We start from the raw sequence: 17785 nt of genomic DNA, 5'->3' as shown, positions 1-17785 counted from the left end.
AAAAAGATTCAATCTTTTCTCACAGATTCGAGAGGGAAATGGACTCCCAATTATGACGACCCCTACGTGGTCAAGAGAGCTTTCTCAGGAGGAGCCTTAATACTCACGACTATGGATGGAGAAGAATTCACCCGTCCTGTGAACGTCGACGCAGTCAAGAAATACTTCGCCTAAATAATTAAAAGAACAGCTCGCTAAGTTGAAAACTCGCAAAGAGCGACTTAGGCAAAAAAGAGCGTCTCGGTGAATCGAAAACCCGAAAGGGCGATTCAGGCAAAAATTAGAGACATAAAAAAATATATATTAATCAATCCCGGTAGACTTAAAACCCGAAAGGGGTAGTTTACGCAAAAGTTAGGGATATATGGCAAGTAATTGTGTTCAGGACACACTTGATCATTCAAAATCCATAGCGGAGTATTCATCAGCAGTAGGTCATCTTCTACGAAGCAAGAATACAGCGCAACTCGGAGTGGAAGGGAGAGATAACGGTCGTCACGTTTCATCGTAGCCCTTTTCCCGAAAATTACCAATTTCCAACTTTGTAAATACTCCATGGAATCAAGCATTTGGCTGATTACCATTCCATATATAATAATTTGAGCCTTGTGCTTTTCGTTTGCAATCTAGTCTTATTCAGTTTCTTGGAATGCATTTTAAGTTTAAACAGTCAATTTCTTGAAACAAATGTTTTCATAAAATAAAAATGAATTTACTTGCAAAAATAAAGGTGAAATTTCTTTCTAAGGTTTACAAACAATAGGAAGAATGCAAATAGTTGCTCCGAGAACGGTTGAGACTCCGGGAACCAAGATTTCCCCATGAGGTCGCTTTGCGAACATCTCCCGATGACGGATCTTTACTTCAATTCGTATTACTCACTTCGGACAGCGGACAACTGATAACCAGATATTCCCAAGAGAGTTCGAACTACAAGAAGAGGATATCCTCTGATCAACAAGAATTCAAGTCATATCATAGGATTTTACATCTGCGACAATTCTATTCACATTCACTTTACATTCTATCATTGTCATAATATTCATGCATACATTACATCATAATTGCATAGTCGCATCAGGCTTTGATCCTGTGAATGCCTAAGTCATTGAGGCATGAACTCGAGTTTCCCCTGCAAGTTCCGGAGAAACTTTTTCCTTCGAGACAACAGTTCATACACAAGGATCTCCCCAAGCAAGTCAACAAATGGTTGTCTCCCTCAAGGAGATAGTTTGTTCACTTTTGGAATTCCTCAGCCGAGATTCTCCTGCAGAGCGACATTCGACAGTCTTCTTCAGATAAGATAGTCTGCTTCGCATTTTGGAGTTCCCTACAGGTTTGGTATTTCCCCAGCAAGGTCGAGAGATGCCACTTTTTCGTCAAAGAAAATAATTCAGAATCTCCCAGCAGATCGACAAATGATTCCCCAGCTGAATCAGTGAATGGTAGTCTTCATCCAGAAGATAGTTCATGATCCCCAGCGGAGTCAACAAATGGTAGTCTTTCCCCAAGGAAAGACAGTTTGTCTGTTAAATACTCAAGAGATCGACAAATGGCATTTTCTTCAAACAGTTTGTCTATTTCAGGGATGTTTAGTTCCCCACAGAGTCGATAAATGGTAGTTTTCCCCTTAGGAAAACAGTTTGTTGATTCCCCAGGCACCAGTCGACGAATGGCAGTTTCCACCCCGAAAACAGTTCGTCCGCCTTCAAACAAAGTCATTAGCCCCTCAAAAGAGCGTGGGCCCATATGACAATCTTTCAAAGATGCCAGGTAAAAAGGGAAGATGTTGAAGTTTCTTTATTACCATCAAATGGTATCTCATCTCCAAGTGCTGATGAGAAGTTTGATGAGGAAACCACCCCTTAAAGTTTCTTTATTACCGTCAAATGGTATCTCATCTCCAAGTGCTGATGAGAAGTTTGATGAGGAAACAAACCTTTGAAGTTTCTTTATTACCATCGAATGGTATCTCATCTCCAAGTGCTGATGAGAAGTTTGATGAGGAAACAAACCTGTGAAGTTTCTTTATTACCATCAAATGGTATCTCATCTCCAAGTGCTGATGAGAAGTTTGATGAGGAAACAAACCTTTGAAGTTTCTTTATTACCATCAAATGGTATCTTACCTCCAAGTGCTGGTAAGAAGTTTGATGAGGAAACAAACCTTTGAAGTTTCTTTATTTACCGTCAAATGGTATCTTACCTCCAAGTGCTGGTAAGAAGTTTGATGAGGAAACAAATCTTTGAAGTTTCTTTATTACCATCAAATGGTATCTCATCTCCAAGTGCTGATGAGAAGTTTGATGAGGAAACAAATCTTTGAAGTTTCTTTATTACCATCAAATGGTATCTTACCTCCAAGTGCTGGTAAGAAGTTTGATGAGGAAACAAACCTTTGAAGTTTCTTTATTTACCGTCAAATGGTATCTTACCTCCAAGTGCTGGTAAGAAGTTTGATGAGGAAACAAACCGTTGGAAATTTTCTCTTTATCTGAGATATTGTCCAAACACAACTAAGGCCAGTTTCGAGATATGGACATCCGAAACAAGGGGAGGTTGTTTACCTTTTTCTAAGTGTTAACACTTAGTTAAAAAAGATGGATTGCGCATCCTACATTGCCATCCATTCACCAGAATCCACATCAAGTATTTCTGCAGGAGTTTGTCTCCTCATCCCCCGCCAAGTGCGACAACGGGATCAAATCATGCAAAGATTTTATCATCTCAGGAGCGCCCAAAATTCGGGCATTCTTTGATATTTAAGTCTCTTTTACGCAGGAGAAATCGAGATCTCAATCTCTCTCCCTCCAGATAAAAGAAACTTAAATAGGGGCATCTGTCATACCCTAAATTTTGACCCCCCTGAGATGACATATCTTCAGGATTTTCATCAAGTCAAAGTAAGTACCCAGGGCAGTCTGGCATTCAATCGAGGGTGTTCAAAGACAAGAAAACTCAGGCAAAGGATCAATCAATAGAGGGATTAGTCTCTAATACAATCATAAGACTCAAAAGCCTCATTATTACACCTATGATTGATTAAGACACCCAGTCATCTAAGTACAGGATTACTCAGATCAACAGACTAGGGTTTGGAGCCTATCAAGGACTAAAATCAGGGATCACCTTTGGGAAACCCTAAAAAGCCCCAGGAAACCATTCAAAGACATTAATCATCTTCAAATAACTCTTATGACAAGATCCACTGGACATTACACCTCAATTCAAAGTCTACACTCATCATTGTCCTCTGGTCGACAATTAGGGTTTTTGACCTAATTCACCAAGATAGTTGACTTTTAATCAGGGCATGGATCCAAAACTCAAGACATGATTCAAGAATCTCTACTACCTCAATATAATCCATTTACATCATTCATTTGAGGAGAAGATCTTGTTTCTACACAAAAAGCCCAAAAAATTCACTTTGTCAGGAAAAGTCAACTGTGTGGGATCATCATTGACTTTTAAGGTTTTTGGTCAAAAAATGACTTTCAAAGATCAATATCATCAATATATGGATGTCAAAGTCATTTGGCCAAAGAAATTCAAAGAAATTCATCAAGGAGCAAAAAGTCGGGAATTAGGGTTTTTGAGGGCATAGTGAGAACTCAAAATTTCACCTACACAACTCAAAAAACTTCCAACATGAAAGTTGTAGATCTTGCAAAATAAAACAACATCTCACATAAGAACTTTTTTCAAAAGATCAACCATTTAAGGGTTTTGAAAATTTTGAAGTTTTAGGTCATAAACACTTAGAAAATTTTCTAAGTGTTTTAACCTAGTTTTCATCCAACTTTGGGCTCATTTTTCACAAATTTCCCAAATGATTCTGAAGAAGACATAAACTAATGATTTGAAGTAGATGTTTAGGGCTTTCCAAATTGTGTTCAACCTTCTCCAAATTCAATTTGAGCCAAGAGTTATGCTTGTTCAAAGTTGGCCTCATGAAGTAAAATTATAGGTCATGCATCATTTTTGAACTTTGAAATTTTGTGCACATGACCTCAATTATGGATGCTACACGACCCATAACATATCTGAAACAATGCCATGCATTCATTTTCACCATGCCATAAGGATTGAAGAAGATTCTAAAAACAAGAACATGTGATTATGTAATGATTACATTTGTGAATTTATGGCAAATTGATGAATCACCCAAGGAATCTTCTCACCAACCAATTAGAGCTCATTTCTGGCTCAGAATTGTCCCCTAAGATCAAGCAAAATCGAGGGCTAGGGGATTGATCAAATGGAATCAAAATTCTCATCATTGCATAAGAGATATTTGCAAACTTCCTTCATGCTTAAGAAACCAAACTTCTTTCATTAAGCAAGCTCACTCTTCTGCAACTATACTGAACCAATTGCCTATAAATAGAGGCCTCATTCTCATTCAAAAAACACACCAAAGCAACAGAATTCTTGCTTTCTCTTTTCTTTCTTCATACTTAGTTTTTTCAAAGGTCCTTTGGCAAGAAGACTCGGATTCTTCAAACCAAAGCTCTCTCTTTGAAAATAAGTATTCAAACACATTGAGGGAGGCATTTGGAGGTGATCCAAACCTCTGGAACACTGCTGGGCGTAGAGAATCATCATCTCCACCTCTCATTTGGAGCACTTGCAGTTGGAGGACCACAGAACAATTCAGGAGGTTTCAAGCCAAGCCAATCATCCAGGCACACTCCTCAGGTCATAGTGAAGCTAACCAGATGGCTGCAGCTCATCTGTAACTCCAAATTCAACAACCTCCATGTTCACTTGAAGCTGAAATCGAGGGAGGTCCATAGAGCAATTCAGGAGGATTCAAGCTCCAATAAGCATTCAGTTAGCATCATTGAGTCTCAGAGAAGCTATTGAGGTCATTCATTCAAGCCCAGGTGCTCTCTATCATCCTCACGACCTCCATTTTCAGAGGTAAGTTTCTGAACCTCACCTCTTTAATTTAAGCACTCTTTGTGATAAAGCTCGATTCTATCTTGTTCAGCATCATCAGAGGATTGAAAACCCTCTATCATCATTCATTTATCTTTCAGTATAGTCATTTAATTTGATTTTTAAAATTTAGGGTTCTTCACGATTTCTGGTAAATTAGTTAGATGTAGTTAATATAAATAGATATTAGTTACATATTTAGATTCGTGAGGAAATTTGGAGTGAAATTCATCTTTACATCATCACGTTTGGTTGAGAAACGAGTAAGTTCAGAAGTTCAAATTTGAATAGCTTGAGGTTGAAGATGAAGATGGTGGATGGCGCCATTTTTGGATTCTCAGGGGAGGGTTTAAAATATATTTAACTGAAAGCGTGTTTTAAACGAATACATCGTTTGCCCTAGTGGCCTCACATGCACTCTTAGTCTCCTCATGCCTCAAGTCTGGGGTTCGAATCCCCCTCGCCCCAGACTTTTTATTCCTTTTATTTTTTTCATGATTTTCACGTTTATCTGAAAATATAATGTGTTGGATGTGTATCACTATCACCATGCGCGCGCTGGCCCAGTGGTTTGGTTTTGGGTATGTGACCTAAAGGGCGTGAGTTCAAGCCTTGGTGGAGACATTCCTAATTTTTTTATCACTTGTCACACCTATTTTCTTCACAACTTCACACAATTAATTCACCTATCAAATTAAATCATTTTCACTTCATTTTTCATACACCTATTATTTAATATATCTATTTTGTGAATAGTCAAAAAAATCATAAAAATATTATTTATTTCATGAATTTTAATTAGGTTTAAAATGGTATGTTTTTAAGTGTTTTCTTAAATACTTTAAATATATATTGTCACTTTATTTTAACCTAGTCACTTTGTAAATAATTTTATGATAAAACCCTAATTGTTTAGGTCTTAATTAGGTAAAAGATCTTTATTTTTACCTTAATTAAGTTGACTTTTGTCAATTTTCAAAACTGTTTTCAATCTCCGAATAAATCAAATGATTAGGGTTTTCAAACAACAAAACCTTGTATCATTCCAAATCATTTTTCAAATTGCTTTTACACCAGTACTGTAAAGTACTGGGCCTCTAATAGAGTGTAAGTCCCAAAAACCTTCTCTTCTTAGCTTGTTTTCAAAACTGTATTTTCAAAATCTTCCTTCTGTTTTCAAAACATTCTTCTGGTATTTGAAGGGCATTATTCCCGGTGAAACTCTTCAGATACCTATGTGACCTTTGTCCATCTTCACTTCTTCTGTTTTCAAAAACCATTAACTGTTTATCATATATATATTCAACTGTTATCAACAAAACAACAAAAATTACTGTTGAGGCTCTGTACATACTTCTTCAATGGCCTCCACTCCATCCAGGTTAGGCTTTACAAGCTTTCAATTTACAGTCTTTATTTAAATTACTGTCAAATATAAATTGTGCATATATTAGTTTAGAACTACGTTTGAGTACAAACCCTAGGACAGTTAAACTATATATATATATATATATATATTATAGGAATATGGCCTAGGATTGAGAATGTCTTCCCGGTGAAGGCTCTTTCCTAATTAGAGATCTGTAGTTCAAACCCCCAAGATGAATTATTCCCGGTGAAACATCTTGGCAAAAACCTTAGAATCCAAAAAAATAGGACACATCCACCCAAAGAGGAATTATTCCCGGTGAAACCTCTTACCTATTTGCTTAGAGCCAAAATAAGTTCAAAACTACATAGCTTTCTCTTGTGCTATAACAAGGACCCTCGATTAGCCTCCTCTTGGGCTTTGTACAAGGACCCACAGGCTTCTTAAAAGCATTTCCAGCTTCCTCTTGAGCTTGTATACAAGGACCCATCAGGTTTCTTATAAACATAGGAACAGGTCTTTAGTCACCTTTTAGCCTACCCTGGTGAGTTTTCTTCCAATTTAAACCAGACTTTAAACAAGCTAAGTTTGTCTCAATTTTGCATTGAGTACACCTTTTGGAATGAGAGACATGGACAGTCTCTATCACCCTTATCTTCATCAATCTTCCTTAGCAGAGTCTAGGATCTATGTTTATTTTCTCCTCAGCATGTGTCAGCCTTCATCTTGGGCTTTAAACAAGAAGTCTCCATTAGATAATCTTTCTGCCATTCATATTAACAAAATCCCTGGAAAGGGTTAGCTTCCACACATTCTTTCATTTTTAATATAAATCCCTGGAAAGGGTTAGCCTCCAAAGTCAATTATTAAATGTCAAAATAAATAAAGATTCATTTCTCTTAGGAGATAATTTCCCCAAAAGATTCAAAACCCCTGGAAAGGGTCAGCCTCCAAAAAACATGATAAAGTCAGTCTTTTACCAAATAATTTCTCCAGCTGAGTCAAAATCCCTGGAAAGGGTTAGCTTCCAAAGAAAAACAGTCTTTCAATAAATAAAATCTCCTCAGTAGAGTCAAAACCAACAAAAATAGTTAGCCTCAACCTTGGGCTTCATACAAGGCACCCAAACAATAAAACTCCCCTGTCAAGAGTCAGCCTCAACCTTGGGCATTGTACAAGGCAGATAATAGAGTCTCCCCAGTGAGTTCTTCATCATTCAGTAGCCACAACCTTGGGTTTTGTACAAGGCAGATAAACCATACTTTCATGTGTCAAAGATTCCTAACACCTAGGATCTTTTCCCTATAGAGTCATCCATACTCAGTTTATTTAAGAGTCTGCCACAACCTTGGGCTTTGTACAAGGCAGAAAATAATGTTTTCCCTAGCTAGAGTTAGCCACAACCTTGGGCTTTATACAAGGCACATAAAATAGAGTCATTCATTCAATTATCCTCAACAGTTAGCCACAACCTTGGGCTTTGTACGAGGCACACAAATAGAGTCTCCCTAAGTAGAGTCAGCCTCAATTCTGGGCTTTGTACAGAACACAAAAATACCCTGTAATTAATCCCCAGTGGAGTCATCTCCCAGAGTCAATAATAATTAATAAATCAATCAAAAAGCCTCAAGCTTGGGCCTCATACAAGCCAGCTAAAGTCAAATCTTTTATACAGTAGATAGACATAGCTTATCTCTATAGAGAGATATTTTTACTACTCTACCACATTCAAACAAACAAACATTTCCATTTCCATTTCAATTTTAATCAAGTCTCCCATTTAGGATTTTGAAAGGCATGAGCTGGCAGTAAAACCCAGACATGTGGTAACTTTCCCTAATTTGGATGAGCATCTTTCTTTCATTTAAGAGGCATTTTACTGGTATACTTGCACATACACAAGTAAGGTCCCCCTCTTGAATGAAATGAATTCAGTTATTCTGTCACTCCTTTAAATGTTTGTGGTAGAATAGTACGAATACCTCTCTGTAAAGATGATTTCATGTCTCTTTACTGTAAACAGAGATTTAATTCCAAGCTTCAACCTTGAGCTTCAAGCAAGGCACCAAAAATAATTAATTTCCCTAGTTAGTTCCCCGAACTACATTAAGCTCTGACTTCCACTAGGGATATGTAGGCATGAGGTTCACAAGGAATCTCAGCGAGCTAATAAAATACCAAAAATAGTCAGTTTGTCTGTCTGTCTGTCTTTTAAAATCAATTCAATTCTCTCTCCTAATACAAAGGAGAAACTTTCCCAATCATTAGCAGCAAACACAATCACAATGACACAGAGAAGGTTCCTGTAGAGTACTACAGATATGTAGGGTGTTTAAACACTTCCCTATGTATAACCGACCCCCTGGACTCCAGAATTTCTAGTCTAGGTGAAATCCCCACACTTAGCAAACTCCTAGGGTTTAGTTGAGATCTTTTTTCCCCTTTCCTACTCGTAGGACAAATAAGAAAGTTCGTGTGATATCGTAGGAAGAACTGAAATAAAATTCATCCCACCACGGGCGCATTCTCCTTCCAAATTTCGCGTGAAGGGTCTAGCGTGCCGTCCTCCCAAGTGAAACGGGGAGGTAAAGAAAACGACCACCACATGATTGTTGTTGCATGCTTGATCAATTAGTACAACATGTGTTATTTTGATATCCTTGCATGCTAGTGGTTCTGATTATATAAATATGCTAGAAATTCGTTCGAATTATAAATATGATGCAGGGGATCAATCATAGAGCAATTGGGATTGGTTTAGAACCCTTAAAATGCAGAAAATTGATTCTACTTCAGGGTAATCGGTTACTGGCATTTGGGTAACTGGTTACTCTGTAGAAAATTGCGTTACTGGGCATTTTGCATGCCAGTAACCGGTTACTGGACTCTGGGTAACCGGTTACCCTGGGCAAAAGTGCAAAAAATCAACAAACTTTAGAAATCCATAACTTTGGCCTCGGGTATCGGATTTGCGCAAACTTTATATCGTTGGAAAGCTAGAGACGTGTACTTTCTAATAAAATTGGTCTCCAAACCATAATGTTTGATTTAATCATACTTGAACCCCACTTAGTGTGTCTTGTCGAGTGAAATTGTATGTGACTATTTCCCCCGAGACAGTTCTGTTCCGTATAGGGAACCGTGTGTCTTCTTAGTCATGTGAGACTAGTTTAATTGGTATTTAAACATGCTAATGTTGTATATGATCATGGATATGTTAATTTTAATATGTGAATCATGCATGAGTAGAATGAATTAATCTCATTGCACTCAATTGCTATATTATGTTTAAATACGAATGCTATGTTGTGATGAGATGTGAATATCTTGTTAATGCCTGTTGTTTCGGTTAAACAATCGGGTTGTGTGCTTGTGTGATTTGGCGCTTGATATGTCTGTATGCTTGAATCGAAACGGGCCGGGGGCTAGGTTGCGTTATGTCCCGGGCTTTGTGATCAATGGGACAGCCCCGATCGTGTGATCCTGGGCTCACACCTGAGCTACCGTTGCAGTGTGCTTGTGAGGGTCTTGAGGCATTTCCCACTTGGCGTTAACACACTTGCGTGCTCGGTATGGTGGCGTTATGCGGCCAAGTAGGCCTACGCATAACAGGAAAACCATCTCTAGTGGTGCCATGTAGGCTACATCTCTAGGCTTTCGCCCGATGGACCCAGTGTGTCAAGATGGCGTATTGTAGTTGGCGTTAACACATGTGCGTGAAGATGGTTAATGGGACAATGACGCCAATTAGGCTAAGGTCATCTCGCGGCCAATTAGGCTTGTGCGAACCCGTCTAATCATCCTGCGGTGTGCTTGTACAAGTCTCTTGATAATAAGCATGGGCGTGACTCATCGAGGGTGTGTTTTATAACCTAGTCGAGGCATTAACGCGTTTATGGATTCCCCGTATATGGATGCGGGTTTTGCATACTTGTTTGCATTAATTGAGGACAGCTTCCGAGAGCAGAAAGGCAGGTAAACCCGGAAGACCTGACCTCGAGGGTCGCGCCCGACAGGAGGCAGGCAGGTAAACCCGGAAGACCTTTTCTGGAGGAAACTGGTACTCATGATTGTTTGTTGATCCTATTGGTTATTCAAGGGACTTCCAATATGGATTGTATCCTTGTTGTGTGTATGCACCTGACTGTAAGGATAACCCCGAATCAATGGTGGATTCGGTTTGTTAATGCATGTACCCTCTAGAACCGAGTGACCCCGTAATATAGGGGAACTCACTGAGATTTAGTAATCTCACCCCAATCAACTTATATTTTTTTCAGGTATAGTTTAGTAGTGATTGGTCAGTAGCAGGTTTGGATTGAAGACTTGGAAGTGGTGATGGCTCGGAGACCTCGTCAGATCTCATTTTCCGCTGTGTAGATCCATTGAAGACACATCTTTTGTTACTCTTATTAGGATTTCATGTTGTACTCAATAGGAATCTTTCTATATCTATAGCTTTTGTATATACTCAATATCAATTTTAACATTTCATGCATAATATACTAGTCAGTTATGTATGGGGTGTTACAGTCTATGTTTTTTGGGAAGGGAAAAAAATTTCAAAATTGCATATCATAGTCCACGTTTTTTTAGAAGGGAACGAAATTCCAAAAATTGCATATTATAGTCCATGTTTTTCGAGAAAGGAAAGAAATTTCAAAAATTGCATATGATAGTCCACATTTTTTGAGAAAGGGAAGAAATTATAGAAATTGCATATTATAGTCCATGTTTTTGGAGAAGGAAAATAAATTCTAAAAATTGTATTTGGTAGTCCATGGTTTTTGTGAAGGGAAAGAAATTCTAGAAATTACAAATGATAGTCCATGATAGTCCACGTTTTTGAAGAACCGAAATAACTTCAAGAAAATGCATATGATAGTCCATGATTTTGGAGAAGGGGAAGAAATTTTTAAACTAGATATGATAATCCATGTATTTAAAAGGGAAAGGAATTCGTAAAATTGCATATAATAGTCCACTTTTGTAACATCCCTATATTTATATCATTAAGTATGAGAGATATATTGTAATTGGAAATATTTTAAGAGAAGTAATTAGTTTTAGTTGGAAACTAATATAATTGTTAAGAATGAACCATATGGCAAAGTTGTGATTCTTCTATGGTTGGAGGTCAAAGTGGGCAATAAACTTTAAGTGCATGGGCCTAATATAGTTGGTAGAGGCATATAATTCCAATTCATATTTTTGTGAAAGAGAAGTGGAGAGAGAAGTGGAAGAAGTCTTACATCTCATTTCAAGTTTCCATTTTCGTATTCCATGGAGAGCCCTCACTAAACTGATCATAACTTTCTGCTCACACCTCTGATTCAGGTAATTCTCGAAGCATTGGATTCTACACGAAATTATCTTCAGTTTGCATATAAATTTCGCACTCATAGCTTGTTTATTGATAGAGATAAACGCATTTGAAGTTGATCAATGGATGCTGAAAGTTAGCAAGAGAGAGCTACGGATTTGGTGAGCTTGAAGGGAAAGTTTGTGTCAAGTTAAGGGTTCAATGGTTGCATGATCATCATCTCAACCTCCTTTTTATCAAGGTGAGTCATTTAGATAGAAACTTGGGAAATTGCATGCAAGGGTTGTATTTGGGGTTTTGGGATTTGAGAGATGATTAACGAACCTTGATGGTAGTATGCTTTTGATGAGTAATTCTAATTGCATGTTGATAATCAATGTTTCTTTACTTGCTAAATTCTGATATGTGTTGGTAGAAATATGATTTAGAATGTTATAGCATGTTGGATTTGTTTGAATTAAAGTTGGAATGGATTTAGAGGCTTTAAAATGCAGAATTTTTGGGTCTGTTAGTCATGTAACCGGTTACATGGTTGATGTAACCGGTTACATGTGTGAAAAACGCAAATTTGGGGTCATGTAACCGGTTACATGATTCATGTAACCCGTTACATCACTGTTTGGGCAGATTTTCCAAAACTTCGAAAATTCATAAATTTTGCGTCGTAAGTCCGTTTCGCGTAAACTTTATATCGTTGGAAAGCTAGTAACATGTACTATCTAATGAAATAGGTCCCACACTAGAATGTTGACTTAATAATATTTGAACATGCTATGTCGTATACGATCATGAATGTGCTAATGCAACTACTATTAATTGTTCCTTAATGCTTTTATGAATGCAATGTGATGGAACATGAAAGTGTGCTGATGTCCAATGTTTCGATTAAGCATTCGGATCTGTTTGTCTTATATGACTTTGCGCTTGTTATTCTTGTGTATTGTTATACCCCAAAATTTGCCCGCATCTTTTTTCAAGAAAACTCCAATTTAAAAATTAGGAGTTTCATATAATCATGGATTTTTATTTCATAAATATCCTGACATATGAAATACCTAGTTTTTAGAACTTTTCTTATACAGTATTTTGGCTCGCTGTTGAATTTATTCTTACGCAAACGCCAGTTACTGTTTATTACTTCACACACGCTATTTATTTGATATTTATTTACAGATAAGTAGTACTGACGCAATTGGTACAGAGTTAAATCTTTTGCAGGCGCAGAGTCCAGGGATTCAGACTGTATTGGAGAAACAAGTTTTTGAGACCTCAAATGGATTTCATGAACCTCCATATATCTCAAAGTACCATCATACAAATTTTCAAACTTCAATTCACTCAGACGCACCGTCAGCAGCTCAAATGGTCAACAGACGACCCGTTTTACCAGAAAAGTCAACAGACAGTCAAAAATGAAATTTTTTGTCAACATCCATATTTTGTCAAAGGATTCATCATTTGATCATTGGATGATCATAATTCATCAAGGAAAGATCAAAAATCAACAAAACCCTAAGATTCAAAATTAGGGTTTTCTCCTAAAAAGTCAACTGAACTTTGACTGGTCATAACTCTCTCATCCTTCATCCAAAAAATTCAAACCAAAGCTCATTTTGAAGGAAATTCAATTATCTTTCAAATGCAATTGGTCCCATGGTCATTAGGTTCACCATTTGAAAAATATGAACCAAGACATTACAGATCATTTTCAAAGTCAACAAAAAGACACTTTTTTCAAAAGGATACACAAGGAGCATCAAAAATCATTTTGACATGATACCAAAGACATTGGTTAGAGGACTCTTTTAGGTTTCCAAAAAGTGCAAGATCTCCTTCATATGACAAAAATTGAGGGATTTACACCTTGTTGAAGTTGGCTAAATTTTGGGAAAATGCATAAAACCAACATTGCTCAAAAATGTATTTTTTCCAAATGGGGCCAAGTTTTCATAGTTCAAACATGTTTACCATGATACAATGTGCCTCCCACGACCAAGAAAAATCCCACATCATTTTTATTCATTTTTGGTTTAATTTTATCCCATTTAAAATTAAATTGAAAATGGAAAATGGAAGGATAATGATGTAGCTTTAATCTTAAGCTAAAGCCTCCACAATTGACTCAATTCTGCAGCAAGAAGCAAGTACAGCAGGCCTAGGGCAAGAGGTGTGGAAAAATTAAGCCATGGTTGCTTAAAATTCAAGCTTGATATATTAAAGAAATCAAAAATTCAACAAAGACATAAATGCTTCTTAGCTTAGTTTATAAGCACTTCAATGCTTATATAAAGGCTATATCACTTCAGCAAAAAGAGAGGACGAATTTAGAAGCTCCCTTAGGCATATATCACTCTTGTAACAACTTGTAAAAATTCAAAGAAACTTGAAATTCGAATTTTAAGTTTAAGTCATTTTCAATACAAACTAAGCATTCAAACATCATCTCTGAACTTCATTGAACTTGTCCAAGTAAATTTTAAGTATCAAAACCTCACAAATCGAGCCCCACAAGCCACGGTTTGTTCAAACATAAATCAACTCGTATTTGATCATACACGCATGCTTAGCAAGATGTAGACATATATTTGAGTTTAGTTTGATGTGTTAATCATTTCTGGAAGTTTAATTAAGTTTTGGATGCTTGTATACGAGGTTACCATTTTTAGGGTTCTTAGATCCTATTTAGGGATTTTCGTTACAAGCAAAATTAGAAGAAACTAAGGCCATATTCGAATTCAGGAGAGAAAACCCAGTCAAAAGAGCATGTCGCGAAAAATTTATGTTATGGTTTAACCCTATTCGCTATTTTGCAGGTTTAGAACACATCTATTATAGCGCTTTTCTCATAAAAACGGTGTTAAATTTGTTGGCTGGAGGTTGAAGATGATGAGGTGTCCTCACCTCATTGGACAGAACGCGCGCGCGAGTATTTTTGAATCCTGGGTTCCTGTCATACCCTAATTTTTGACCCCCTTGAGATGTCACATCGTAGGCGTCAAATTCAAAAATATTTCTTGATCGGTTTGGAAGCCGTGATCAAGATTTCATTCGTTCACTCATTATTTGCAAAATAATTTCATGTCCATGGAGGTTTTTCAAATAAAGTGTGTCATTTCCAATTTATGGATTCAAGAGGGTCGTTTGAAATTTATTTCATGACTTTTAGCCTATGGATTCATCATGGTGAAGAAATTCGTTCATATGGATTGCTTGGAAAAAGTGTGCTATCTGAATTCATGATGCAAGAATATGTTTCAAGACTTTAAATTCAAATTTTCACTACATGGATATTCCACCATTTCCTTTTCAAAAGGGATCATCCAAGTTTTCAACATTTCAAAGGAATTCAAATTCCATTCAAGAAATATTCATGTTTCATACAACTTCATTCAAAGATTTTAAAGGAAATTCAAACATCCACAAATGAAGATCATTCTTTACAAAGTTCTAAATTCCAAAGTGGACTTCATTCAAAATTCAAGATTACATTCAAAGTTCCAAGAATACAAGTTCATACAAATTCTTTTGGAATTACAAGAATAAAAGAAAGTACAAAAAAATACATTCTTGAATTCATTCTTGAAATCTTCAAGTATCCATTCTTGATGTCCAAGTCTCCTTCTTCATGTTTTCTTCAAAAGTCCTCATATGACATGAAAGAAAAAAGAGACATAAAAGGGGTGAATTTAGCAAAAGTTCAAATCAAGTCAAAAGTCAAAGAAAGTCAAAGAAAGTCAAAGAGAGATTTTTATGTCATAAATTTCTACAACTTAGAGATATCATAAAATGACATGAAAATTTTCTCACATGGCTTATGTCATAAAGGAATCTTTTGGCTTATGTCATGTGGAATCTTTTTGCTTATGTCACAATGGATATTCCTTTCTTACAAGAATCACAAACTTGACTACCAAGTTACATAATGCCTAACATATCCTTTTCTTTGCCTATAAATAGAAGGGCTCTCCATAGTATTTGTCACACCAAAGCAACTTAAATTCTTGCTTTCTCTCTTCTCTCTATTGCTCATATATTGTTCAATAGACCTCTTGGCAAGAAGAAATTCTCAAGCCAAGAGATTCTCTATTGGAGGTGAGTATTCTAGTTACAAAGTAAGGAAGAAGGAAAAGGTAGTTCTTCATACCTTTCTTGAAGATCTTCATCTTCAAGCTTCCAACAACTTGAAGTTCCATCTTCAAGGCGCTCCCATAAGTCCAAAGAGGTGTTGTGGCATCACCTTCATCAAAAGCCTACAACAATTTCAAAGAAAGAGAGGTTGTTAATAACAACAATTCAAAGTTGTTCTACAACAATCAACAACAATTTGAGGGTGTTCTTCAACAACACCACCCGAAATTTCCAGAAGAAAGAAAGGAGGGTCAAAACCATACCTCCAACTTTCAGTTGCAGCCCCACATCAACTTCAACCTGCAGCACCAAATAACGGTTCAAAAATTCAGCAACAACAAGAGTTGCGACAACAAGAAACCGCAGTTCAGAATCACTCATCCCGACAGCAACAATTCACAGGAAAAATTTACAACAACTCAGGAGCAACTCAAAGCGAAATTCAGCATCACAACAATAATTCACGGTTCAGATATAAGCAACAATAACTCAGAAGTGCAAGGAACCAGGAGCTTACCTCGATGAATAATCCGGCAAACACCTCCTTGTCGCAGGTAAGTCCTTTCTACTTCCACTCTTATATCACTGTTAATTATTTGTTGCTGTAAGTTTTCCTCTACAATTATTCAGACACTAAGATTAGGAAACATAGTATAATTTGTAAGCTATCACTGCTATATCACATATCACATAACAGGGAAAAATCCGAAACAACGAAATTTAAGCTTACCCAGATTTTCGCCACTGTTCATAATTCTGGTAAAATCAAATTAGGATTTGATGTAGAGTTGAGTTCATCCTTGTTATTCATCATATTTGTCCGAAGCTTTCCAGAAAATCCTCCATGGCTGAGTGTTGCTGTTGCTCGGTGAGAAACCGAGTGAGAGAAATCATCGTGAGAGTGAGCACCGAGAGCGACTTGAGCAGAGAGGGGGAGTGATTAAGAGAAGCTGTTGTTATTGTTCACCACCGAGCAGAGAGAACTCGCGAGACAAAGAGAGAACCATGAGCTTCCTTGCTGTTTAACCGAGGGAGAAAAACCGAGTGAGAGCTTTTGTTGTTGTTCTTCAGCGAAAGAATGAACTCGTGAGAGAGAGATAAGCGACCAAGGAAGGGACGGTGGCTGAACGGAGAAGGGGAGGCCGTTTGTCTTTGTTGTTGTTCACAGATGTGAGGGAGAGCAAAGAGAGAAAGAGTATAACGAAAAAGAAAGAGAAAAGAGGCGCTGCCTCTTGTGGTCTGTTTAGGGTTTCTTTGAAAACCACTTGCCCACTGAAGCAAGGGCGGATCCGGGTCACACTGACCCGACCCGGTCTGGCCCATCTTTTTTTATTTTATTTTATTTCAGTTTGGGCTGCACACCCTCCAAACGAATTTCAAACCCCCTGGCCCAATTATTACTTCTTTTTAATTATTTCTTTTAATTTTCTTTAAATACTATCTTTCATAAAAAGATTTAGTATTTTAATTTTAATATAGGATTTTAATCTTCTTTATAATCCTTATTAAAAACTCAAAAAAAATATATATTAGATACATATTATGTTTTCTAAATATTTTCACATAAAACTACAAAAAATATCTTTTCTTAGATTAATTTTGTTTAAGTTTGATGTTTTCATATTATTTTGTGCAGTTAATCATTTAAATTTCTATTTGATTACTGTTGCACATTATTGTTATTTTCTCACTTCACCCAAGGCTTCGAGATTATTTCTCCATTGTCTTTTGCCTTTGTCTGTTTGTTTGGTCTTCCATTTGCTGTAGAAGTCCATAAACAATTGCTGGAAAATCATTGAATGCTGTAAGCTGTTGAGCTTATCCGATGTTCTTTTCGGCTGGGGTGGATGCTCAATAACTGTTGAGATCCCAATTTATTCCAAACATATCACTTGATGATCAAGGTAACACCTCAAACTCAGAAATCCAATTTCTCATTCTTCGAGGTAAGCCTAAAACTCATAAAACTGTTTTTCATAACAGTAATCATTTCAAATCATCAATCAACTGTTTTCACAACA

At 36.9% G+C, this 17785-nt stretch overlaps 1 long non-coding RNA gene across 2 annotated transcripts; it reads right to left on the bottom strand.

Annotated features, from left to right (window-relative positions):
- Positions 1-15231: 15231 nt before the first annotated feature.
- Positions 15232-16658, bottom strand: LOC131611139 (uncharacterized). Of its 2 annotated transcripts, XR_009286768.1 has the most exons (5): positions 16495-16658; positions 16282-16380; positions 16028-16064; positions 15781-15886; positions 15232-15268 (listed from the first exon to the last, which is right to left on the bottom strand). It is a non-coding gene; the product is annotated as an uncharacterized LOC131611139 (long non-coding RNA). The 2 variants fall into 2 exon arrangements; XR_009286767.1 differs by having other exon boundaries at positions 15240-15886.
- Positions 16659-17785: the final 1127 nt, after the last annotated feature.

The sequence above is a fragment of the Vicia villosa genome, linkage group LG6 (genome assembly GCF_029867415.1).
Source record: "Vicia villosa cultivar HV-30 ecotype Madison, WI linkage group LG6, Vvil1.0, whole genome shotgun sequence".
Classification (NCBI taxonomy): domain Eukaryota; kingdom Viridiplantae; phylum Streptophyta; class Magnoliopsida; order Fabales; family Fabaceae; genus Vicia; species Vicia villosa.
Note: the sequence above shows the minus strand (reverse complement) of the source record. Positions and strands in the feature narration are given on the sequence as shown.